Here is a 24,738-nt window from a genome sequence, read left to right as displayed (position 1 = left end):
TTAGATGTGCAAGTGCCAGTCAAAACTCGCGGTGTCGGCACTTTGCCAACCATTTCGCTAGTTAACACCGGTCTTGTTGTGTGTGTTTCAAGCTCAAGAGCATCTCCAAGCAAAAAATGGTCAACAGCAACATTCAGACGGTTTCGTACTGCTCAATTGCTACATTAAAACGGTATGTTTCTTTTTCAGAACTGGAAAAACACAAGCGTGACAGCATTCGAACCTGTAATCCTCAGATCAGAATTCCGACGTATTATCCATTAAGCCACACGGTCACTGACGACAAACATTTACATGTATACGACTCATCTCGAAACGCTCACACCCCTGAGGATTTGTGTTTTCGTTCTACACAGCCGCTGCCCCTTGCTCTTTAACACCCATTCGTTACATTCAACCTCTTACGAGACCGATCAAATATAGACTGAGAAACAAGACCACACACTTTGTGCATTCGGAATCGAAGGCAGGGCGTCCCTCGCCGCATTTGCTACGATGGCCATTTGCTACTTCTGCAGAAGCGGCGGCGACGACGACGACAACGACGACGACGGCGACCGCGAGAGGCTCTGAGATATGTGAGAAATACATCAATAAAATGTAATTGAGACTGCCTCGTCCCACCTTATGCTGTACCGCTTTGGCAAATGCTTTATCTGCGCCATTCGCCTTAATCACATCTGAGAGTAATTCTTAAAAAAACGCCTGTCGCTAATTGTTCGTCATCACAGATACTGTTTGCTATACAGCCTCGACGCGCAACTGATTTCCAAAATACATCGCTCTCTTGTGAGGATGGAACTTACGACCCCTGGTTCACTAGACCAGTGCTCTACCACTGAGCTAAAGAGGCGCTGCCTTGCGGTATTCTTGGGTACTTCGTCCTTACGGTCTTCTGCATCATCAGACTTCAGCTGACAACACTTCATATTACCGGCTAATATTTGCAGCTATGGCGACCCATTACTGCTTGGCTACACAACTGACACGTAACCGATGTGCTCTCCAAACAACAACACTTGCTTTACAGAACATGTCTTTCACACATGTCTACAAAATCAAATTCACCTTCAAATACAGTTTCCTTGCGACTGACAGAGACGTAGGCAAAGTTTAAAGTTGCTATTTCCCTTAAATATCGGAAATCAGAAAAACGGTAGTTTTCATCTGCAGCGGAACAAAATTCCGTTCCGCCAAGCGTGTGGCTCGAACCAACGACCCAGGGATTAAGAGTCTGACTATCTACCCACTGAGCTAGCTGGCTACCGCGGTGAATACCTGCCGGGTAGCACGTCACACAGTACTCGTTTCGGTTGGGTGGTCCCAAACAGTTTCTCTCCATGCTGCCTAATGTTTTCCTAACGTCACACTCGTCACGTACTTCACTTTTATGTCATAATCATTTCTGAGAGCTAAAGAAATTGCATGACAACATGCAGAGCTAGTGGCGTCAAAATTAACACACATACTTTATGTGACTCTAAAGCCGAACCAGTTACTTTCCGACGTTGTTTTAGATGTGCAAGTGCCAGTCAAAACTCGCGGTGTCGGCACTCTGCCGACCATTTCGCTAGTTAACACCGGTCTTGTTGTGTGTGTTTCAAGCTGAAGGGCATCTCCAAGCAAAAAATGGTCAACAGCAACATTCAGACGGTATCGTACTGCTCAATTGCTACATTAAAACGGTATGTTTCTTTTTCAGAACTGGAAAAACACGAGCGTGACAGCATTCGAACCTGTAATCTTCTGATCCGAAGTCCGACGCCTTATCCATTAGGCCACACGGTCACTGGCGACAAACATTTACATGTATGCGACTCATCTCGAAACGCTCACACCACTGAGGATTTGTGTTTTCGTTCTACACAGCCGCTGCCCCTTGCTCTTTCCCACCGATTCGTTACATTCAACCTCTTACGAGACCGATCAAATATAGACTGAGAAACAAGACCACACACTTTGTGCAATCGGAATCGAAGGCAGGGCGTCCCTCACCGCATTTGCTACGATGGCCATTTGCTACTTCTGCAGAAGCGGCGGCGGCGGCGGCGGCGGCGGCGGCGGCGGCGACGGCGACGACGACGACTATACGACGACTGCGAGAGGCTCTGAGATATGTGAGAAATACATCTATAAAATGTAATTCAGACTGCCTCGTCCCACCTTAAGCTGTACCGCTTTGGCAAATGCTTTATCTGCGCCATTCGACTTAATCACATCTGAGAATAATTCTTAAAAAAACGCCTGTCGCTAATTGTTCGTCATCACAGATACTGTTTGCTATACAGCCACGACGCGCAACTGATTTCCAAAATTCATCTTTCTCCTGTGAGGATGGAACTTACGACCCCTGGATTATTAGACCAGTGCTCTACCACTGAGCTAAAGAGGCGCGGACTGGCGGTACTCTTGGGTACTTCGTCCTTACGGTCGTCTGCATCATCAGACTTCAGCTGACAACACTTCATATTACAGGCTAATATTTGCAGCTATGGCGACCCATTACTGCTTGGCTACACAACTGACACGTAACCGATGTGCTCTCCAAACAACAACACTTGCATTACAGAACATGTATTTCACACATGTCTACAAAATCACCTTCACCTTCAAATATAGTTTCCTTGCGACTGACAGAGACGTAGGCAAAGTTTAAAGTTGCTATTTCCATTAAATACCGGAAATTAGAAAAACGGTAATTTACATCTGCAGCAGAACAACATTCCGTTCCGCCCACCGTGTGGCTCGAACCAATGACCCTGGGATTAAGAGTCTGACTATCTACCGACAGAGCTAGCCGGCTACCACGGTGAATACCTGCCGGGTAGCACGTCACACAGTACTCGTTTCGGTTGGGTGGTCCCATACAGTTTCTCTCCATGCTGCCTAATGTTTTCCTAACGTCACACTCGTCACGTACTTCACTTTTATGTCATAATCATTTCTGAGAGTTAAGAAATTGCATGACAACATGCAGAGCTAGTGGCGTCAAAATTAACACACATACTTTATGTGACTCAAAAGCCGAACGAGTTACTTTACGACCTTGTTTTAGATATGCAAGTGCCAGTCAAAACTCGCGGTGTCGGCACTCTGCCGACCATTTCGCTAGTTAACACCGGTCTTGTTGTGTGTGTTTCAAGCTCAAGAGCATCTCCAAGCAAAAAATGGTCAACAGCAACATTCAGACGGTTTCGTACTGCTCAATTGCTACATTAAAACGGTATGTTTCTTTTTCAGAACGGGAAAAACACAAGCGTGACAGCATTCGAACATGTAATATTCAGATCCGAAGTCCAACGCCTTATCCATAAGGCCACATGGTCACTGACGACAAACATTTACATGTATACTACTTATCTCGAAACGCTCACACCCCTGAGGATTTGTGTTTTCGTTCTACACAGCCGCTGCCCCTTGCTGTTTCCCACCCATTCGTTACATTCAACCTCTTACAAGACCGATCAAATATAGACTGAGAAACAAGACCACACACTCTGTGCATTCGGAATCGAAGGCAGGGCGTCCCTCACCGCATTTGCTACGATTGCCATTTGCTACTTCTGCAGAAGCGGCGGCGGCGGCGGCTTTATCTGCTCCATTCGCCTTAATCACATCTGAGAGTAATTCTTAAAAAAACGCCTGTCGCTAATTGTTCGTCATCACAGATACTGTTCGCTATACAGCCACGACGCGCAACTGATTTCCAAAATTCATCGTTCTCTTGTGAGGATGGAACTTACGACCTTTGGTTTATTAGACCAGTGCTCTACCACTGAGCTAAAGAAGCGTGGCCTAGCGGTAATCTTGGGTACTTCGTCCTTACGGTCGTCTGCATCATCAGACTTCAGCTGACAACACTTCATATTACCGGCTAATATTTGCAGCTATGGCGACCCATCACTGCTTGGCTACACATCTGACATGTAACCGATGTGCTCTCCAAACAACAACACTTGCATTACAGAACATGTCTTTCACACATGTCTACAAAATCACCTTCACCTTCAAATATAGTTTCCTTGCGACTGACAGAGACGGAGGCAAAGTTTAAAGTTGCTATTTCCATTAAATACCGGAAATCAGAAAAACGGTAATTTACATCTGCAGCGGAACAAAATTCCGTTCCGCCCACCGTGTGGCTCGAACCAATGACCCTGGGATTAAGAGTCTGACTATCTACCGACAGAGCTAGCCGCCTACCACGGTGAATACCTGCCGGGTAGCACGTCACACAGTACTCGTTTCGGTTGGGTGGTCCCATACAGTTTCTCTCCATGCTGCCTAATGTTTTCCTAACGTCACACTCGTCACGTACTTCACTTTTATGTCATAATCATTTCTGAGAGCTAAAGAAATTGTATGACAACATGCAGAGCTAGTGGCGTCAAAATTAACACACATACTTTATGTGACTCAAAAGCCGAACGAGTTACTTTACGACGTTGTTCTAGACGTGCAAGTGCCAGTCAAAACTCGCGGTGTCGGAGCTTTGCCAACCATTTCGCTAGTTAACACCGGTCTTGTTGTGTGTGTTTCAAGCTCAAGAGCATCTCCAAGCAAAAAATGGTCAACAGCAACATTCAGACGGTTTCGTACTGCTCAATTGCTACATTAAAACGTTATGTATCTTTTTCGGAACCGGAAAAACACGAGCGTGACAGCATTCGAACCTGTAATCTTCAGATCCGAAGTCCGACACCTTATCCATTAGGCCACACGGTCACTGACGACAAACATTTACATGTATACGACTCATCTCGAAACGCTCACACCCTTGAGGATTTGTGTTTTCGTTCTACACAGCCGCTGCCCCTTGCTCTTTCCACCCATTCGTTACATTCAACCTCTTACGAGACCGATCAAATATAGACTGAGAAACAAGACCACACACTTTGTGCATTCGGAATCGAAGGCAGGGCGTCCCTCGTCGCATTTGCTACGATGGCCATTTGCTACTTCTGCAGAAGCGACGGCGGCGGCGGCGGCGACGACGTCGACGACCGCGAAAGGCTCTGAGATATGTGAGAAATACATCTGTAAAATGTAATTCAGACTGCCTCGTCCCACCTTCTGCTGTACCGCTTTGGCAAATGCTTTATCTGCGCCATTCGCCTTAATCACATCTGAGAGTAATTCTTAAAAGAACGCCTGTTGCTAATTGTTCGTCATCACAGATACTGTTTGCTATACAGCCACGACGCGCAACTGATTTCCAAAATTCATATTTCCCCTGTGAGGATAGAACGCACGACCCCTGTTTTATTAGACCAGTGCTCTACCACTGAGCTAAAGAGGCGCGGCCTAGTGGTACTCTTGGGTACTTCGTCCTTACGGTCGTCTGCATCATCAGACTTCAGCTGACAACACTTCATATTACAGGCTAATGTTTGCAGCTATGGCGACCCATTACTGCTTGGCTACACATCTGACACGTAATCGATGTGCTCTCCAAACAACAACACTTGCATTTCAGAACATGTCTTTCACACATGTCTACAAAATCACCTTCACCTTCAATTACAGATTCCTTGCGACAGACAGAGACGTAGGCAAAGTTAAAAGTTGCTATTTCCATTAAATATCGTTAATCAGAAAAACGGTAATTTACATCTGCAGCGGAACAAAATTCCGTTCCGCCCAGCGTGTGGCTCGAACCAACGACCCTGGGATTAAGAGTCTGACGCTCTAGCGACTGAGCTAGCCGGCTACAGGGGTGAATACCTGCCGGGTAGCACGTCACACAGTACTCGTTTCGGTTGGGTGGTCCCATACAGTTTCTCTCCATGCAGCCTAATGTTTTCCTAACGTCACACTCGTCACGTACTTCACTTTTATGTCATAATCATTTCTGAGAGGTAAAGAAATTGCATGACAACATGCAGAGCTAGTGGCGACCATATCGCTAGTTAACACCTGTCTTGTTGTGTGTGTTTCAAGCTCAAGAGCATCTCCAAGCAAAAAATGGTCAACAGCAACATTCAGACGGTTTCGTACTGCTCAATTGCTACATTAAAACGGTATGTTTCTTTTTCAGAACTGGAAAAACACAAGCGTGACATCATTCGAACCTGTAATCTTCAGATCCGAAGTCCGACGTCTTATCCATTAGGCCACACAGTCACTGACGACCAACGTTTACATGTATGCGACTCATCTCGAAACGCTGACACCCCTGAGGATTTGTGTTTTCGTTCTACACAGCCGCTGCCCCTTGCTCTTTCCCACCCATTCGTTACATTCAACCTCTTACGAGACCGATCAAATATAGACTGAGAAACAAGACCACACACTTTGTGCATTCGGAATCGAAGGCAGGGCGTCCCTCGCCGCATTTGCTACGATGGCCATTTGCTACTTCTGCAGAAGCGACGGCGGCGGCGGCGGCGACGACGTCGACGACCGCGAGAGGCTCTGAGATATGTGAGAAATACATCTGTAAAATGTAATTCAGACTGCCTCGTCCCACCTTCTGCTGTACCGCTTTGGCAAATGCTTTATCTGCGCCATTCGCCGTAATCACATCTGAGAGTAATTCTTAAAAGAACGCCTGTTGCTAATTGTTCGTCATCACAGATACTGTTTGCTATACAGCCACGACGCGCAACTCATTTCCAAAATTCATCTTTCCCCTGTGAGGATAGAACGTACGACCCCTGTTTTATTAGACCAGTGCTCTACCACTGAGCTAAAGAGGCGCGGCCTAGTGGTACTCTTGGGTACTTCGTCCTTACGGTCGTCTGCATCATCAGACTTCAGCTGACAACACTTCATATTACAGGCTAATGTTTGCAGCTAAGGCGACCCATTACTGCTTGGGTACACATCTGACACGTAATCGATGTGCTCTCCAAACAACAACACTTGCATTTCAGAACATGTCTTTCACACATGTCTACAAAATCACCTTCTCCTTCAATTACAGATTCCTTGCGACTGACAGAGACGTAGGCAAAGTTAAAAGTTGCTATTTCCATTAAATATCGTTAATCAGAATAACGGTACTTTACATCTGCAGCGGAACAAAATTCCGTTCCGCCCAGCGTGTGGCTCGAACCAACGACCCTGGGATTAAGAGTCTGACGCTCTAGCGACTGAGCTAGCCGGCTACCGCGGTGAATACCTGCCTGGTAGCACGTCACACAGTACTCGTTTCGGTTGGGTGGTCCCATACAGTTTCTCTCCATGCAGCCTAATGTTTTCCTAACGTCACACTCGTCACGTACTTCACTTTTATGTCATAATCATTTCTGAGAGGTAAAGAAATTGCATGTCAACATGCAGAGCTAGTGGCGTCAAAATTAACACACATACTTTATGTGACTCAAAAGCCGAACGAGTTACTTTACGACCTTGTTTTATATGTGCAAGTGCCAGTCAAAACTCGCGGTGTCGGCACTCTGCCGACCATTTCGCTAGTTAACACCGGTCTTGTTGTGTGTGTTTCAAGCTCAAGAGCATCTCCAAGCAAAAAATGGTCAACAGCAACATTCAGACGGTTTCGTACTGCTCAATTGCTACATTAAAACGGTATGTTTCTTTTTCAGCACTGGAAAAACACAAGCGTGACATCATTCGAACCTGTAATCTTCAGATCCGAAGTCCGACGTCTTATCCATTAGGCCACACAGTCACTGACGACCAACATTTACATGTATGCGACTCATCTCGAAACGCTCACACCCCTGAGGATTTGTGTTTTCGTTCTACACAGCCGCTGCCCCTTGCTCTTTCCCACCCATTCGTTACATTCAACCTCTTACGAGACCGATCAAATATAGACTGAGAAACAAGACCACACACTTTGTGCATTCGGAATCGAAGGCAGGGCGTCCCTCGCCGCATTTGCTACGATGGCCATTTGCTACTTCTGCAGAAGCGACGGCGGCGGCGGCGGCGACGACGTCGACGACCGCGAGAGGCTCTGAGATATGTGAGAAAGACATCTGTAAAATGTAATTCAGACTGCCTCGTCCCACTTTCTGCTGTACCGCTTTGGCAAATGCTTTATCTGCGCCATTCGCCTTAATCACATCTGAGAGTAATTCTTAAAAGAACGCCTGTTGCTAATTGTTCGTCATCACAGATACTGTTTGCTATACAGCCACGACGCGCAACTCATTTCCAAAATTCATCTTTCCCCTGTGAGGATAGAACGTACGACCCCTGTTTTATTAGACCAGTGCTCTACCACTGAGCTAAAGAGGCGCGGCCTAGTGGTACTCTTGGGTACTTCGTCCTTACGGTCGTCTGCATCATCAGACTTCAGCTGACAACACTTCATATTACAGGCTAATGTTTGCAGCTATGGCGACCCATTACTGCTTGGCTACACATCTGACAAGTAATCGATGTGCTCTCCAAACAACAACACTTGCATTTCAGAACATGTCTTTCACACATGTCTACAAAATAACCTTCACCTTCAATTACAGATTCCTTGAGACTGACAGAGACGTAGGCAAAGTTAAAAGTTGCTATTTCCATTAAATATCGTTAATCAGAATAACGGTAATTTACATCTTCAGCGGAACAAAATTCCGTTCCGCCCAGCGTGTGGCTCGAACCAACGACCCTGGGATTAAGAGTCTGACGCTCTAGCGACTGAGCTAGCCGGCTACCGCGGTGAATACCTGCCGGGTAGCACGTCACACAGTACTCGTTTCGGTAGGGTGGTCCCATACATGTTTTCCTAACGTCACACTCGTCACGTACTTCACTTTTATGTCATAATCATTTCTGAGAGGTAAAGAAATTGCATGACAACATGCAGAGCTAGTGGCGACCATATCGCTAGTTAACACCGGTCTTGTTGTGTGTGTTTCAAGCTCACGAGCATCTCCAAGCAAAAAATGGTCAACAGCAACATTCAGACGGTTTTGTACTGCTCAATTGCTACATTAAAACGGTATGTTTCTTTTCAGCACGGGAAAAACACAAGCGTGACATCATTCGAACCTGTAATCTTCAGATCCGAAGTCCGACGTCTCATCCATTAGGCCACACAGTCACTGACGACCAACATTTACATGTATGCGACTCATCTCGAAACGCTGACACCCCTGAGGATTTGTGTTTTCGTTCTACACAGCCGCTGCCCCTTGCTCTTTCCCACCCATTCGTTACATTCAACCTCTTACGAGACCGATCAAATATAGACTGAGAAACAAGACCACACACTTTGTGCATTCGGAATCGAAGGCAGGGCGTCCCTCGCCGCATTTGCTACGAGGGCCATTTGCTACTTCTGCAGAAGCGGCGGAGGCGACGACGACGACGACGACGACCACGACCGCGAGAGGCTCTGAGATATGTGAGATATACTTCTGTAAAATGTAATTCAGACTGCCTCGTCCCACCTTCTGCTGTACCACTTTGGCAAATGCTTTATCTGCGCCATTCGCCTTAATCACATCTGAGAGTAATTCTTAAAAAAACGCCTGTTGCTAATTGTTCGTCATCACAGATACTGTTTGCTATACAGCCACGACGCGCAACTGATTTCCAAAATTCATCTTTCTCCTGTGAAGATGGAACTTACGTCCCCTGGTTTGTTAGACCAGTGCTCTACCACTGAGCTAAAGAGGCGCGGCCTAGCAGTACTCTTGGGTACTTCGTCCTTACGGTCGTCTGCATCATCAGACTTCAGCTGACAACACTTCATATTACAGACTAATAATTGCAGCTATGGCGACCCATGACTGCTTGGCCACACATCTGACACGTAACCGATGTGCTCTCCAAACAACAACACTTGCATTTCAGGACATGTCTTACACACATGTCTACAAAATCACCTTCACCTTCAAATACAGATTCCTTGCGACTGACAGAGACGTAGGCTAAGTTAAAAGTTGCTACTTCCATTAAATATCGTTAATCAGAAAAACGGTAATTTACATCTGCAGCGGAACAAAATTCCGTTCCGCCCAGCGTGTGGCTTGAACCAACGACCCTGGGATTAAAAGTCTGACGCTCTACGGACTGAGCTAGCCGTCTACCGCGGTGAATACCTGCCGGGTAGCACGTCACACAGTACTCGTTTCGGTTGGGTGGTCCCATACAGTTTCTCTCCATGCAGCCTAATGTTTTCCTAACGTCACACTCGTCACGTACTTCACTTTTATGTCATAATCATTTCTGAGAGGTAAAGAAATTGCATGACAACATGCAGAGCTAGTGGCGTCAAAATTAACACACATACTTTATGTGACTCAAAAGCCGAACGAGTTACTTTACGACCTTGTTTTAGATGTGCAAGTGCCAGTCAAAACTCGCGGTGTCGGCACTCTGCCGACCATTTCGCTACTTAACACCGGTCTTGTTGTGTGTGTTTCAAGCTCAAGAGCATCTCCAAGCAAAAAATGGTCAACAGCAACATTCAGACGGTTTCGTACTGCTCAATTGCTACATTAAAACGGTATGTTTCTTTTTCAGAACTGGAAAAACACGAACGTGACAGCATTCGAACCTGTAATCTTCAGATCCGAAGTCCGACGTCTTATCCATTAGGCCACATGCTCACTGACGACCAACATTTACATGTATGCGACTCATCTCGAAACGCTCACACCCCTGAGGATTTGTGTTTTAGTTCTACACAGCCGCTGCCCCTTGCTCTTTCCCACCCATTCGTTACATTCAACCTCTTACGAGACCGATCAAATATAGACTGAGAAACAAGACCACACACTTTGTGCATTCGGAATCGAAGGCAGGGCGTCCCTCGCCGCATTTGCTACGATGGCCATTTGCTACTTCTGCAGAAGCGGCGGCGACGACGACGACGACGACGACGACGACCACGAGAGGCTCTGAGATATGTGAGAAATACATCTGTAAAATGTAATTCAGACTGCCTCGTCCCACCTTCTGCTGTACCACTTTGGCAAATGCTTTATCTGCGCCATTCGCCTTAATCACATCTGAGAGTAATTCTTAAAAAAACACCTGTTGCTAATTGTTCGTCATCACAGATACTGTTTGCTATACAGCCACGACGCGCAACTGATTTCCAAAATTCATCTTTCTCCTGTGAGGATGGAACTTACGACCCCTGGATTATTAGACCAGTGCTCTACCACTGAGCTAAAGAGGCGCGGCCCAGCGGTACTCTTGGGTACTTCGTCCTTACGGTCGTCTGCATCATCAGACTTCAGCTGACAACACTTCATATTACAGGCTAATATTTGCAGCTATGGCGACCCATTACTGCTTGGCTACACATCTGACACGTAACCGATGTGCTCTCGAAACAACAACACTTGGATTTCAGAACATGTCTTTCACACATGTCTACAAAATCACCTTCACCTTCAATTACAGATTCCTTGCGACTGACAGAGACGTAGGCGAAGTTAAAAGTTGCTATTTCCATTAAATATCGTTAATCAGAAAACGGTAATTTACATCTGCAGCGGAACAAAATTCCGTTCCGCCCAGCGTGTGGCTCGAACCAACGACCATGGGATTAAGAGCCTGACGCTCTACCGACTGAGCTAGCCGGCTACCGCGGTGAATACCTGCCGGGTAGCACGTCACACAGTACTCGTTTCGGTTGGGTGGTCCCATACAGTTTCTCTCCATGCAGCCTAATGTTTTCCTAACGTCACACTCGTCACGTACTTCACTTTTATGTCATAATCATTTCTGAGAGGTAAAGAAATTGCATGACAACATGCAGAGCTAGTGGCGTCAAAATTAACACACATACTTTATGTGACTCAAAAGCCGAACGAGTTACTTTACGACCTTGTTTTATATGTGCAAGTGCCAGTCAAAACTCGCGGTGTCGGCACTCTGCCGACCATTTCGCTAGTTAACACCGGCCTTGTTGTGTGTGTTTCAAGCTCAAGAGCATCTCCAAGCAAAAAATGGTCAACAGCAACATTCAGACGGTTTCGTACTGCTCAATTGCTACATTAAAACGGTATGTTTCTTTTTCAGAACTGGAAAAACCGAAGCGTGACAGCATTCGAACCTGTAATCTTCAGATCCGAAGTCCGACGTCTTATCCATTAGGCCACATGCTCACTGACGACCAACATTTACATGTATGCGATTCATCTCGAAACGCTCACACCCCTGAGGATTTGTGTTTTCGTTCTACACAGCCGCTGCCCCTTGCTCTTTCCCACCCATTCGTTACATTCAACCTCTTACGAGACCGATCAAATATAGACTGGCAAACAAGACCACACACTTTGTGCATTCGGAATCGAAGGCAGGGCGTCCCTCGCCGCATTTGCTACGATGGCCATTTGCTACTTCTGCAGAAGCGGCGACGACGACGACGACGACGACGACGACGACGACCACGAGAGGCTCTGAGATATGTGAGAAATACATCTGTAAAATGTAATTCAGACTGCCTCGTCCCACCTTCTGCTGTACCACTTTGGCAAATGCTTTATCTGCGCCATTCGCCTTAATCACATCTGAGAGTAATTCTTAAAAAAACGCCTGTTGCTAATTGTTCGTCATCACAGATACTGTTTGCTATACAGCCACGACGCGCAACTGATTTCCAAAATTCATCTTTCTCCTGTGAGGATGGAACTTACGACCCCTGGATTATTAGACCAGTGCTCTACCACTGAGCTAAAGAGGCGCGGCCTAGCGGTACTCTTGGGTACTTCGTCCTTACGGTCGTCTGCATCATCAGACTTCAGCTGACAACACTTCATATTACAGGCTAATATTTGCAGCTATGGCGACCCATTACTGCTTGGCTACACATCTGACACGTAACCGATGTGCTCTCGAAACAACAACACTTGCATTTCAGAACATGTCTTTCACACATGTCTACAAAATCACCTTCACCTTCAATTACAGATTCCTTGCGACTGACAGAGACGTAGGCAAAGTTAAAAGTTGCTATTTCCATTAAATATCGTTAATCAGAATAACGGTAATTTACATCTGCAGCGGAACAAAATTCCGTTCCGCCCAGCGTGTGGCTCGAACCAACGACCCTGGGATTAAGAGTCTGACGCTCTAGCGACTGAGCTAACCGGCTACCGCGGTGAATACCTGCCGGGTAGCACGTCACACAGTACTCGTTTCGGTTGGGTGGTCCCATACAGTTTCTCTCCATGCAGCCTAATGTTTTCCTAACGTCACACTCGTCACGTACTTCACTTTTATGTCATAATCATTTCTGAGAGGTAAAGAAATTGCATGACAACATGCAGAGCTAGTGGCGACCATATCGCTAGTTAACACCGGTCTTGTTGTGTGTGTTTCAAGCTCACGAGCATCTCCAAGCAAAAAATGGTCAACAGCAACATTCAGACGGTTTCGTACTGCTCAATTGCTACATTAAAACGGTATGTTTCTTTTTCAGAACTGGAAAAACACAAGCGTGACATCATTCGAACCTGTAATCTTCAGATCCGAAGTCCGACGTCTTATCCATTAGGCCACACAATCACTGACGACCAACATTTACATGTATGCGACTCATCTCGAAACGCTGACACCCCTGAGGATTTGTGTTTTCGTTCTACACAGCCGCTGCCCCTTGCTCTTTCCCACCCATTCGTTACATTCAACCTCTTACGAGACCGATCAAATATAGACTGAGAAACAAGACCACACACTTTGTGCATTCGGAATCGAAGGCAGGGCGTCCCTCGCCGCATTTGCTACGATGGCCATTTGCTACTTCTGCAGAAGCGACGGCGGCGGCGGCGGCGACGACGTCGACGTCCGCGAGAGGCTCTGAGATATGTGAGAAATACATCTGTAAAATGTAATTCAGACTGCCTCGTCCCACCTTCTGCTGTACCGCTTTGGCAAATGCTTTATCTGCGCCATTCGCCTTAATCACATCTGAGAGTAATTCTTAAAAGAACGCCTCTTGCTAATTGTTCGTCATCACAGATACTGTTTGCTATACAGCCACGACGCGCAACTCATTTCCAAAATTCATCTTTCCCCTGTGAGGATAGAACGTACGACCCCTGTTTTATTAGACCAGTGCTCTACCACTGAGCTAAAGAGGCGCGGCCTAGTGGTACTCTTCGGTACTTCGTCCTTACGGTCGTCTGCATCATCAGACTTCAGCTGACAACACTTCATATTACAGGCTAATGTTTTCAGCTATGGCGACCCATTACTGCTTGGCTACACATCTGACACGTAATCGATGTGCTCTCCAAACAACAACACTTGCATTTCAGAACATGTCTTTCACACATGTCTACAAAATCACCTTCACCTTCAATTACAGTTTCCTTGCGACTGACAGAGACGTAGGCAAAGTTAAAAGTTGCTATTTCCATTAAATATCGTTAATCAGAATAACGGTAATTTACATCTGCAGCGGAAGAAAATTCCGTTCCGCCCAGCGTGTGGCTCGAACCAACGACCCTGGGATTAAGAGTCTGACGCTCTAGCGACTGGGCTAACCGGCTACCGCCGGGTAGCACGTCACACAGTACTCGTTTCGGTTGGGTGGTCCCATACAGTTTCTCTCCATGCAGCCTAATGTTTTCCTAACGTCACACTCGTCACGTACTTCACTTTTATGTCATAATCATTTCTGAGAGGTAAAGAAATTGCATGACATCATGCAGAGCTAGTGGCGACCATATCGCTAGTTAACACCGGTCTTGTTGTGTGTGTTTCAAGCTCAGGAGCATCTCCAAGCAAAAAATGGTCAACAGCAACATTCAGACGGTTTCGTACTGCTCAATTGCTACATTAAAACGGTATGTTTCTTTTTCAGAACTGGAAAAACACGAACGTGACAGCATTCGAACCTGTAATCTTCAGATCCGAAGTCCGACGTCTTATCCATTAGGCCACATGCTCACTGACGACCAACATTTACATGTATGCGACTCATCTCGAAACGCTCACACCCCTGAGGATTTGTGTTTTAGTTCTACACAGCCGCTGCCCCTTGCTCTTTCCCACCCATTCGTTACATTCAACCTCTTACGAGACCGATCAAATATAGACTGAGAAACAAGACCACACACTTTGTGCATTCGGAATCGAAGGCAGGGCGTCCCTCGCCGCATTTGCTACGATGGCCATTTGCTACTTCTGCAGAAGCGGCGGCGACGACGACGACGACGACGACGACGACGACCACGAGAGGCTCTGAGATATGTGAGAAATACATCTGTAAAATGTAATTCAGACTGCCTCGTCCCACCTTCTGCTGTACCACTTTGGCAAATGCTTTATCTGCGCCATTCGCCTTAATCACATCTGAGAGTAATTCTTAAAAAAACACCTGTTGCTAATTGTTCGTCATCACAGATACTGTTTGCTATACAGCCACGACGCGCAACTGATTTCCAAAATTCATCTTTCTCCTGTGAGGATGGAACTTACGACCCCTGGATTATTAGACCAGTGCTCTACCACTGAGCTAAAGAGGCGCGGCCTAGCGGTACTCTTGGGTACTTCGTCCTTACGGTCGTCTGCATCATCAGACTTCAGCTGACAACACTTCATATTACAGGCTAATATTTGCAGCTATGGCGACCCATTACTGCTTGGCTACACATCTGACACGTAACCGATGTGCTCTCGAAACAACAACACTTGGATTTCAGAACATGTCTTTCACACATGTCTACAAAATCACCTTCACCTTCAATTACAGATTCCTTGCGACTGACAGAGACGTAGGCGAAGTTAAAAGTTGCTATTTCCATTAAATATCGTTAATCAGAAAACGGTAATTTACATCTGCAGCGGAACAAAATTCCGTTCCGCCCAGCGTGTGGCTCGAACCAACGACCATGGGATTAAGAGCCTGACGCTCTACCGACTGAGCTAGCCGGCTACCGCGGTGAATACCTGCCGGGTAGCACGTCACACAGTACTCGTTTCGGTTGGGTGGTCCCATACAGTTTCTCTCCATGCAGCCTAATGTTTTCCTAACGTCACACTCGTCACGTACTTCACTTTTATGTCATAATCATTTCTGAGAGGTAAAGAAATTGCATGACAACATGCAGAGCTAGTGGCGTCAAAATTAACACACATACTTTATGTGACTCAAAAGCCGAACGAGTTACTTTACGACCTTGTTTTATATGTGCAAGTGCCAGTCAAAACTCGCGGTGTCGGCACTCTGCCGACCATTTCGCTAGTTAACACCGGCCTTGTTGTGTGTGTTTCAAGCTCAAGAGCATCTCCAAGCAAAAAATGGTCAACAGCAACATTCAGACGGTTTCGTACTGCTCAATTGCTACATTAAAACGGTATGTTTCTTTTTCAGAACTGGAAAAACACGAACGTGACAGCATTCGAACCTGTAATCTTCAGATCCGAAGTCCGACGTCTTATCCATTAGGCCACATGCTCACTGACGACCAACATTTACATGTATGCGATTCATCTCGAAACGCTCACACCCCTGAGGATTTGTGTTTTCGTACTACACAGCCGCTGCCCCTTGCTCTTTCCCACCCATTCGTTACATTCAACCTCTTACGAGACCGATCAAATATAGACTGGCAAACAAGACCACACACTTTGTGCATTCGGAATCGAAGGCAGGGCGTCCCTCGCCGCATTTGCTACGATGGCCATTTGCTACTTCTGCAGAAGCGGCGACGACGACGACGACGACGACGACGACCACGAGAGGCTCTGAGATATGTGAGAAATACATCTGTAAAATGTAATTCAGACTGCCTCGTCCCACCTTCTGCTGTACCACTTTGGCAAATGCTTTATCTGCGCCATTCGCCTTAATCACATCTGAGAGTAATACTTAAAAAAACGCCTGTTGCTAATTGTTCGTCATCACAGATACTGTTTGCTATACAGCCACGACGCGCAACTGATTTCCAAAATTCATCTTTCTTCTGTGAGGATGGAACTTACGACCCCTGGATTATTAGACCAGTGCTCTACCACTGAGCTAAAGAGGCGCGGCCTAGCGGTACTCTTGGGTACTTCGTCCTTACGGTCGTCTGCATCATCAGACTTCAGCTGACAACACTTCATATTACAGGCTAATATTTGCAGCTATGGCGACCCATTACTGCTTGGCTACACATCTGACACGTAACCGATGTGCTCTCGAAACAACAACACTTGCATTTCAGAACATGTCTTTCACACATGTCTACAAAATCACCTTCACCTTCAATTACAGATTCCTTGCGACTGACAGAGACGTAGGCAAAGTTAAAAGTTGCTATTTCCATTAAATATCGTTAATCAGAATAACGGTAATTTACATCTGCAGCGGAACAAAATTCCGTTCCGCCCAGCGTGTGGCTCGAAGCAACGACCCTGGGATTAAGAGTCTGACGCTCTAGCGACTGAGCTAACCGGCTACCGCGGTGAATACCTGCCGGGTAGCACGTCACACAGTACTCGTTTCGGTTGGGTGGTCCCATACAGTTTCTCTCCATGCAGCCTAATGTTTTCCTAACGTCACACTCGTCACGTACTTCACTTTTATGTCATAATCATTTCTGAGAGGTAAAGAAATTGCATGACAACATGCAGAGCTAGTGGCGACCATATCGCTAGTTAACACCGGTCTTGTTGTGTGTGTTTCAAGCTCACGAGCATCTCCAAGCAAAAAATGGTCAACAGCAACATTCAGACGGTTTCGTACTGCTCAATTGCTACATTAAAACGGTATGTTTCTTTTTCAGAACTGGAAAAACACAAGCGTGACATCATTCGAACCTGTAATCTTCAGATCCGAAGTCCGACGTCTTATCCATTAGGCCACACAGTCACTGACGACCAACATTTACATGTATGCGACTCATCTCGAAACGCTGACACCCCTGAGGATTTGTGTTTTCGTTCTACACAGCCGCTGCCCCTTGCTCTTTCCCACCCATTCGTTACATTCAACCTCTTACGAGACCGATCAAATATAGACTGAGAAACAAGACCACACACTTTGTGCATTCGGAATCGAAGGCAGGGCGTCCCTCGCCGCATTTGCTACGATGGCCATTTGCTACTTCTGCAGAAGCGACGGCGGCGGCGGCGGCGGCGGCGGCGGCGACGACGTCGACGTCCGCGAGAGGCTCTGAGATATGTGAGAAATACATCTGTAAAATGTAATTCAGACTGCCTCGTCCCACCTTCTGCTGTACCGCTTTGGCAAATGCTTTATCTGCGCCATTCGCCTTAATCACATCTGAGAGTAATTCTTAAAGGAACGCCTCTTGCTAATTGTTCGTCATCACAGATACTGTTTGCTATACAGCCACGACGCGCAACTCATTTCCAAAATTCATCTTTCCCCTGTGAGGATAGAACGTACGACCCCTGTTTTATTAGACCAGTGCTCTACCACTGAGCTAAAGAGGCGCGGCCTAGTGGTACTCTTCGGTACTTCGTCCTTACGGTCGTCTGCATCATCAGACTTCAGCTGACAACACTTCATATTACAGGCTAATGTTTTCAGCTATGGCGACCCATTACTGCTTGGCTACACATCTGACACGTAATCGATGTGCTCTCCAAACAACAACACTTGCATTTCAGAACATGTCTTTCACACATGTCTACAAAATCACCTTCACCTTCAATTACAGTTTCCTTGCGACTGACAGAGACGTAGGCAAAGTTAAAAGTTGCTATTTCCATTAAATATCGTTAATCAGAATAACGGTAATTTACATCTGCAGCGGAAGAAAATTCCGTTCCGCCCAGCGTGTGGCTCGAACCAACGACCCTGGGATTAAGAGTCTGACGCTCTAGCGACTGGGCTAACCGGCTACCGCCGGGTAGCACGTCACACAGTACTCGTTTCGGTTGGGTGGTCCCATACAGTTTCTCTCCATGCAGCCTAATGTTTTCCTAACGTCACACTCGTCACGTACTTCACTTTTATGTCATAATCATTTCTGAGAGGTAAAGAAATTGCATGACAACATGAAGAGCTAGTGGCGACCATATCGCTAGTTAACACCGGTCTTGTTGTGTGTGTTTCAAGCTCAGGAGCATCTCCAAGCAAAAAATGGTCAACAGCAACATTCAGACGGTTTCGTACTGCTCAATTGCTACATTAAAACGGTATGTTTCTTTTTCAGAACTGGAAAAACACAAGCGTGACATCATTCGAACCTGTAATCTTCAGATCCGAAGTCCGACGTCTTATCCATTAGGCCACACAGTCACTGACGACCAACATTTACATGTATGCGACTCATCTCGAAACGCTCACACCCCTGAGGATTTGTGTTTTCGTTCTACACAGCCGCTGCCCCTTGCTCTTTCCCACCCATTCGTTACATTCAACCTCTTACGAGACCGATCAAATATAGACTGAGAAACAAGACCACACACTTTGTGCATTCGGAATCGAAGGCAGGGCGTCCCTCGCCGCATTTGCTACGATGGCCATTTGCTACTTCTGCAGAAGCGGCGGCGACGACGACGACGACGACGACGACGACGACGACCGCGAGAGGCTCTGAGATATGTGAGAAATACATCTGTAAAATGTAATTCAGACTGCCTCGTCCCACTTTCTGCTGTACCGCTTTGGCAAATGCTTTATCTGCGCCATTCGCCTTAATCACATCTGAGAGTAATTCTTAAAAAAACGCCTATTGCTAATTGTTCGTCATCACAGATACTGTTTGCTATACAGCCACGACGCGCAACTGATTTCCAAAATTCAGCTTTCTCCTGTGAGGATGGAACATACGACCCCTGGATTATTATACCAGTGCTCTACCACTGAGCTAAAGAGGCGCGGCCTAGCGGTACCCTTGGGTACTTCGTCCTTACGGTCGTCTGCATCATCAGACTTCTGCTGACAACACTTCATATTACAGGCTAATATTTGCAGCTATGGCGACCCATTACTGCTTGGCTACACATCTGACACGTAACCGATGTGCTCTCGAAACAACAACACTTGCATTTCAGAACATGTCTTTCACACATGTCTACAAAATCACCTTCACCTTCAAATACAGATTCCTTGAGACTGACAGAGACGTAGGCAAAGTTAACAGTTGCTATTTCCATTAAATATCGTTAATCAGAAAAACGGTAATTTACATCTGCAGCGGAACAAAATTCCGTTCCGCCCAGCGTGTGGCTCGAACCAACGACCCTGGGATTAAGAGCCTGACGCTCTACCGACTGAGCTAGCCGACTACCGCGGTGAGTAGCTGCCGGGTAGCACGTCACACAGTACTCGTTTCGGTTGGGTGGTCCCATACAGTTTCTCTCCATGCAGCCTAATGTGTTCCTAACGTCACACTCGTCACGTACTTCACTTTTATGTCATAATCATTTCTGAGAGGTAAAGAAATTGCATGACAACATGCAGAGCTAGTGGCGTCAAAATTAACACACATACTTTATGTGACTCAAAAGCCGAACGAGTTACTTTACGACCTTGTTTTATATGTGCAAGTGCCAGTCAAAACTCGCGGTGTCGGCACTCTGCCGACCATTTCGCTAGTTAACACCGGCCTTGTTGTGTGTGTTTCAAACTCAAGAGCATCTCCAAGCAAAAAATGGTCAACAGCAACATTCAGACGGTTTCGTACTGCTCAATTGCTACATTAAAACGGTATGTTTCTTTTTCAGAACTGGAAAAACACAAGCGTGACAGCATTCGAACCTGTAATCTTCAGATCCGAAGTCCGACGTCTTATCCATTAGGCCACATGCTCACTGACGACCAACATTTACATGTATGCGATTCATCTCGAAACGCTCACACCCCTGAGGATTTGTGTTTTCGTACTACACAGCCGCTGCCCCTTGCTCTTTCCCACCCATTCGTTACATTCAACCTCTTACGAGACCGATCAAATATAGACTGGCAAACAAGACCACACACATTGTGCATTCGGAATCGAAGGCAGGGCGTCCCTCGCCGCATTTGCTACGATGGCCATTTGCTACTTCTGCAGAAGCGGCGGCGACGACGACGACAACGACGACGACGACGACGACGACGAGGACGACGACGACCGCGAGAGGCTCTGAGATATGTGAGAAATACATCTGTAAAATGTAATTCAGACTGCCTCGTCCCACCTTCTGCTGTACCGCTTTGGCAAATGCTTTATCTGCGCCATTCGCCTTAATCACATCTGAGAGTAATTCTTAAAAAAACGCCTATTGCTAATTGTTCGTCATCACAGATACTGTTTGCTATACAGCCACGACGCGCAACTGATTTCCAAAATTCAGCTTTCTCCTGTGAGGATGGAACATACGACCCCTGGATTATTAGACCAGTGCTCTACCACTGAGCTAAAGAGGCGCGGCCTAGCGGTACACTTGGGTACTTCGTCCTTACGGTCGTCTGCATCATCAGACTTCTGCTGACAACACTTCATATTACAGGCTAATATTTGCAGCTATGGCGACCCATTACTGCTTGGCTACACATCTGACACGTAACCGATGTGCTCTCGAAACAACAACACTTGCATTTCAGAACATGTCTTTCACACATGTCTACAAAATCACCTTCACCTTCAAATACAGATTCCTTGAGACTGACAGAGACGTAGGCAAAGTTAACAGTTGCTATTTCCATTAAATATCGTTAATCAGAAAAACGGTAATTTACATCTGCAGCGGAACAAAATTCCGTTCCGCCCAGCGTGTGGCTCGAACCAACGACCATGGGATTAAGAGCCTGACGCTCTACCGACTGAGCTAGCCGGCTACAGCAGGGAGTACCCGCCGGGTAGCACGTCACACAGTACTCGATTCGGTTGGGTGGTCCCATACAGTTTCTCTCCATGCAGCCTAATGTGTTCCTAACGTCACACTCGTCACGTACTTCACTTTTATGTCATAATCATTTCTGAGAGGTAAAGAAATTGCATGACAACATGCAGAGCTAGTGGCGTCAAAATTAACACACATACTTTATGTGACTCAAAAGCCGAACGAGTTACTTTACGACCTTGTTTTATATGTGCAAGTGCCAGTCAAAACTCGCGGTGTCGGCACTCTGCCGACCATTTCGCTAGTTAACACCGGTCTTGTTGTGTGTGTTTCAAGCTCAAGAGCATCTCCAAGCAAAAAATGGTCAACAGCAACATTCAGACGGTTTCGTACTGCTCAATTGCTACATTAAAACGGTATGTTTCTTTTTCAGAACTGGAAAAACACAAGCGTGACAGCATTCGAATCTGTAATCTTCAGATCCGAAGTCCGACGTCTTATCCATTAGGCCACATGCTCACTGACGACCAACGTTTACATGTATGCGACTCATCTCGAAACGCTCACACCCCTGAGGATTTGTGTTTTCGTTCTACACAGCCGCTGCCCCTTGCTCTTTCCCACCCATTCGTTACATTCAACCTCTTACGAGACCGGTCAAATATAGACTGAGAAACAAGACCACACACTTTGTGCATTCGGAATCTAAGGCAGGGCGTCCCTCGCCGCATTTGCTACGATGGCCATTTGCTACTTCTGCAGAAGCGGCGGCGACGACGACGACGACGACGACGACGACGACGACGACCGCGAGAGGCTCTGAGATATGTGAGAAATACATCTGTAAAATGTAATTCAGACTGCCTCGTCCCACCTTCTGCTGTACCGCTTTGGCAAATGCTTTATCTGCGCCATTCGCCTTAATCACATCTGAGAGTAATTCTTAAAAAAACGCCTATTGCTAATTGTTCGTCATCACAGATACTGTTTGCTATACAGCCACGACGCGCAACTGATTTCCAAAATTCAGCTTTCTCCTGTGAGGATGGAACATACGACCGCTGGATTATTAGACCAGTGCTCTACCACTGAGCTAAAGAGGCGCGGCCTAGCGGTACTCTTGGGTACATCGTCCTTACGGTCGTCTGCATCATCAGACTTCAGCTGACAACACTTCATATTACAGGCTAATATTTGCAGCTATGGCGACCCATTACTGCTTGGCTACACATCTGACACGTAACCGATGTGCTCTCGAAACAACAACACTTGCATTTCAGAACATGTCTTTCACACATGTCTACAAAATCACCTTCACCTTCAAATACAGATTCCTTAAGACTGACAGAGACGTAGGCAAAGTTAACAGTTGCTATTTCCATTAAATATCGTTAATCAGAAAAACGGTAATTTACATCTGCAGCGGAACACAATTCCGTTCCGCCCAGCGTGTGGCTCGAACCAACGACCATGGGATTAAGAGCCTGACGCTCTACCGACTGAGGTAGCCGGCTACCGCAGTGAATACCTGCTGGTTAGCACGTCACACAGTACTCGTTTCGGTTGGGTGGTCCCATACAGTTTCTCTCCATGCAGCCTAATGTTTTCCTAACGTCACACTCGTCACGTACTTCACTTTTATGTCATAATCATTTCTGAGAGGTAAAGAAATTGCATGACAACATGCAGAGCTAGTGGCGTCAAAATTAACACACATACTTTATGTGACTCAAAAGCCGAACGAGTTACTTTACGACCTTGTTTTATATGTGCAAGTGCCAGTCAAAACTCGCGGTGTCGGCACTCTGCCGACCATTTCGCTAGTTAACACCGGTCTTGTTGTGTGTGTTTCAAGCTCAAGAGCATCTCCAAGCAAAAAATGGTCAACAGCAACATTCAGACGGTTTCGTACTGCTCAATTGCTACATTAAAACGGTATGTTTCTTTTTCAGAACTGGAAAAACACAAGCGTGACAGCATTCGAATCTGTAATCTTCAGATCCGAAGTCCGACGTCTTATCCATTAGGCCACATGCTCACTGACGACCAACATTTACATGTATGCGACTCATCTCGAAACGCTCACACCCCTGAGGATTTGTGTTTTCGTTCTACACAGCCGCTGCCCCTTGCTCTTTCCCACCCATTCGTTACATTCAACCTCTTACGAGACCGGTCAAATATAGACTGAGAAACAAGACCACACACTTTGTGCATTCGGAATCTAAGGCAGGGCGTCCCTCGCCGCATTTGCTACGATGGCCATTTGCTACTTCTGCAGAAGCGGCGGCGACGACGACGACGACGACGACGACGACGACCGCGAGAGGCTCTGAGATATGTGAGAAATACATCTGTAAAATGTAATTCAGACTGCCTCGTCCCACCTTCTGCTGTACCGCTTTGGCAAATGCTTTATCTGCGCCATTCGCCTTAATCACATCTGAGAGTAATTCTTAAAAAAACGCCTATTGCTAATTGTTCGTCATCACAGATACTGTTTGCTATACAGCCACAACGCGCAACTGATTTCCAAAATTCAGCTTTCTCCTGTGAGGATGGAACATACGACCCCTGGATTATTAGACCAGTGCTCTACCACTGAGCTAAAGAGGCGCGGCCTAGCGGTACTCTTGGGTACATCGTCCTTACGGTCGTCTGCATCATCAGACTTCAGCTGACAACACTTCATATTACAGGCTAATATTTGCAGCTATGGCGACCCATTACTGCTTGGCTACACATCTGACACGTAACCGATGTGCTCTCGAAACAACAACACTTGCATTTCAGAACATGTCTTTCACACATGTCTACAAAATCACCTTCACCTTCAAATACAGATTCCTTAAGACTGACAGAGACGTAGGCAAAGTTAACAGTTGCTATTTCCATTAAATATCGTTAATCAGAAAAACGGTAATTTACATCTGCAGCGGAACACAATTCCGTTCCGCCCAGCGTGTGGCTCGAACCAACGACCATGGGATTAAGAGCCTGACGCTCTACCGACTGAGGTAGCCGGCTACCGCAGTGAATACCTGCTGGTTAGCACGTCACACAGTACTCGTTTCGGTTGGG

The 24,738-nt window shown here is 46.4% G+C and overlaps 1 non-coding gene across 1 annotated transcript; it reads right to left on the bottom strand.

Annotated features, from left to right (window-relative positions):
• Positions 1–780: 780 nt before the first annotated feature.
• Trnat-agu (transfer RNA threonine (anticodon AGU)) lies at positions 781–853 on the bottom strand. The gene has a single exon. It is a non-coding gene; the product is annotated as a tRNA-Thr (tRNA).
• Between the last annotated feature and the right edge of the window lie 23,885 nt (positions 854–24,738).

This window comes from Schistocerca gregaria, chromosome 4 (assembly GCF_023897955.1).
Source record: "Schistocerca gregaria isolate iqSchGreg1 chromosome 4, iqSchGreg1.2, whole genome shotgun sequence".
Taxonomy (NCBI): Eukaryota; Metazoa; Arthropoda; class Insecta; order Orthoptera; family Acrididae; genus Schistocerca; species Schistocerca gregaria.
This window is presented reverse-complemented; position numbering and strand designations above follow the sequence as displayed.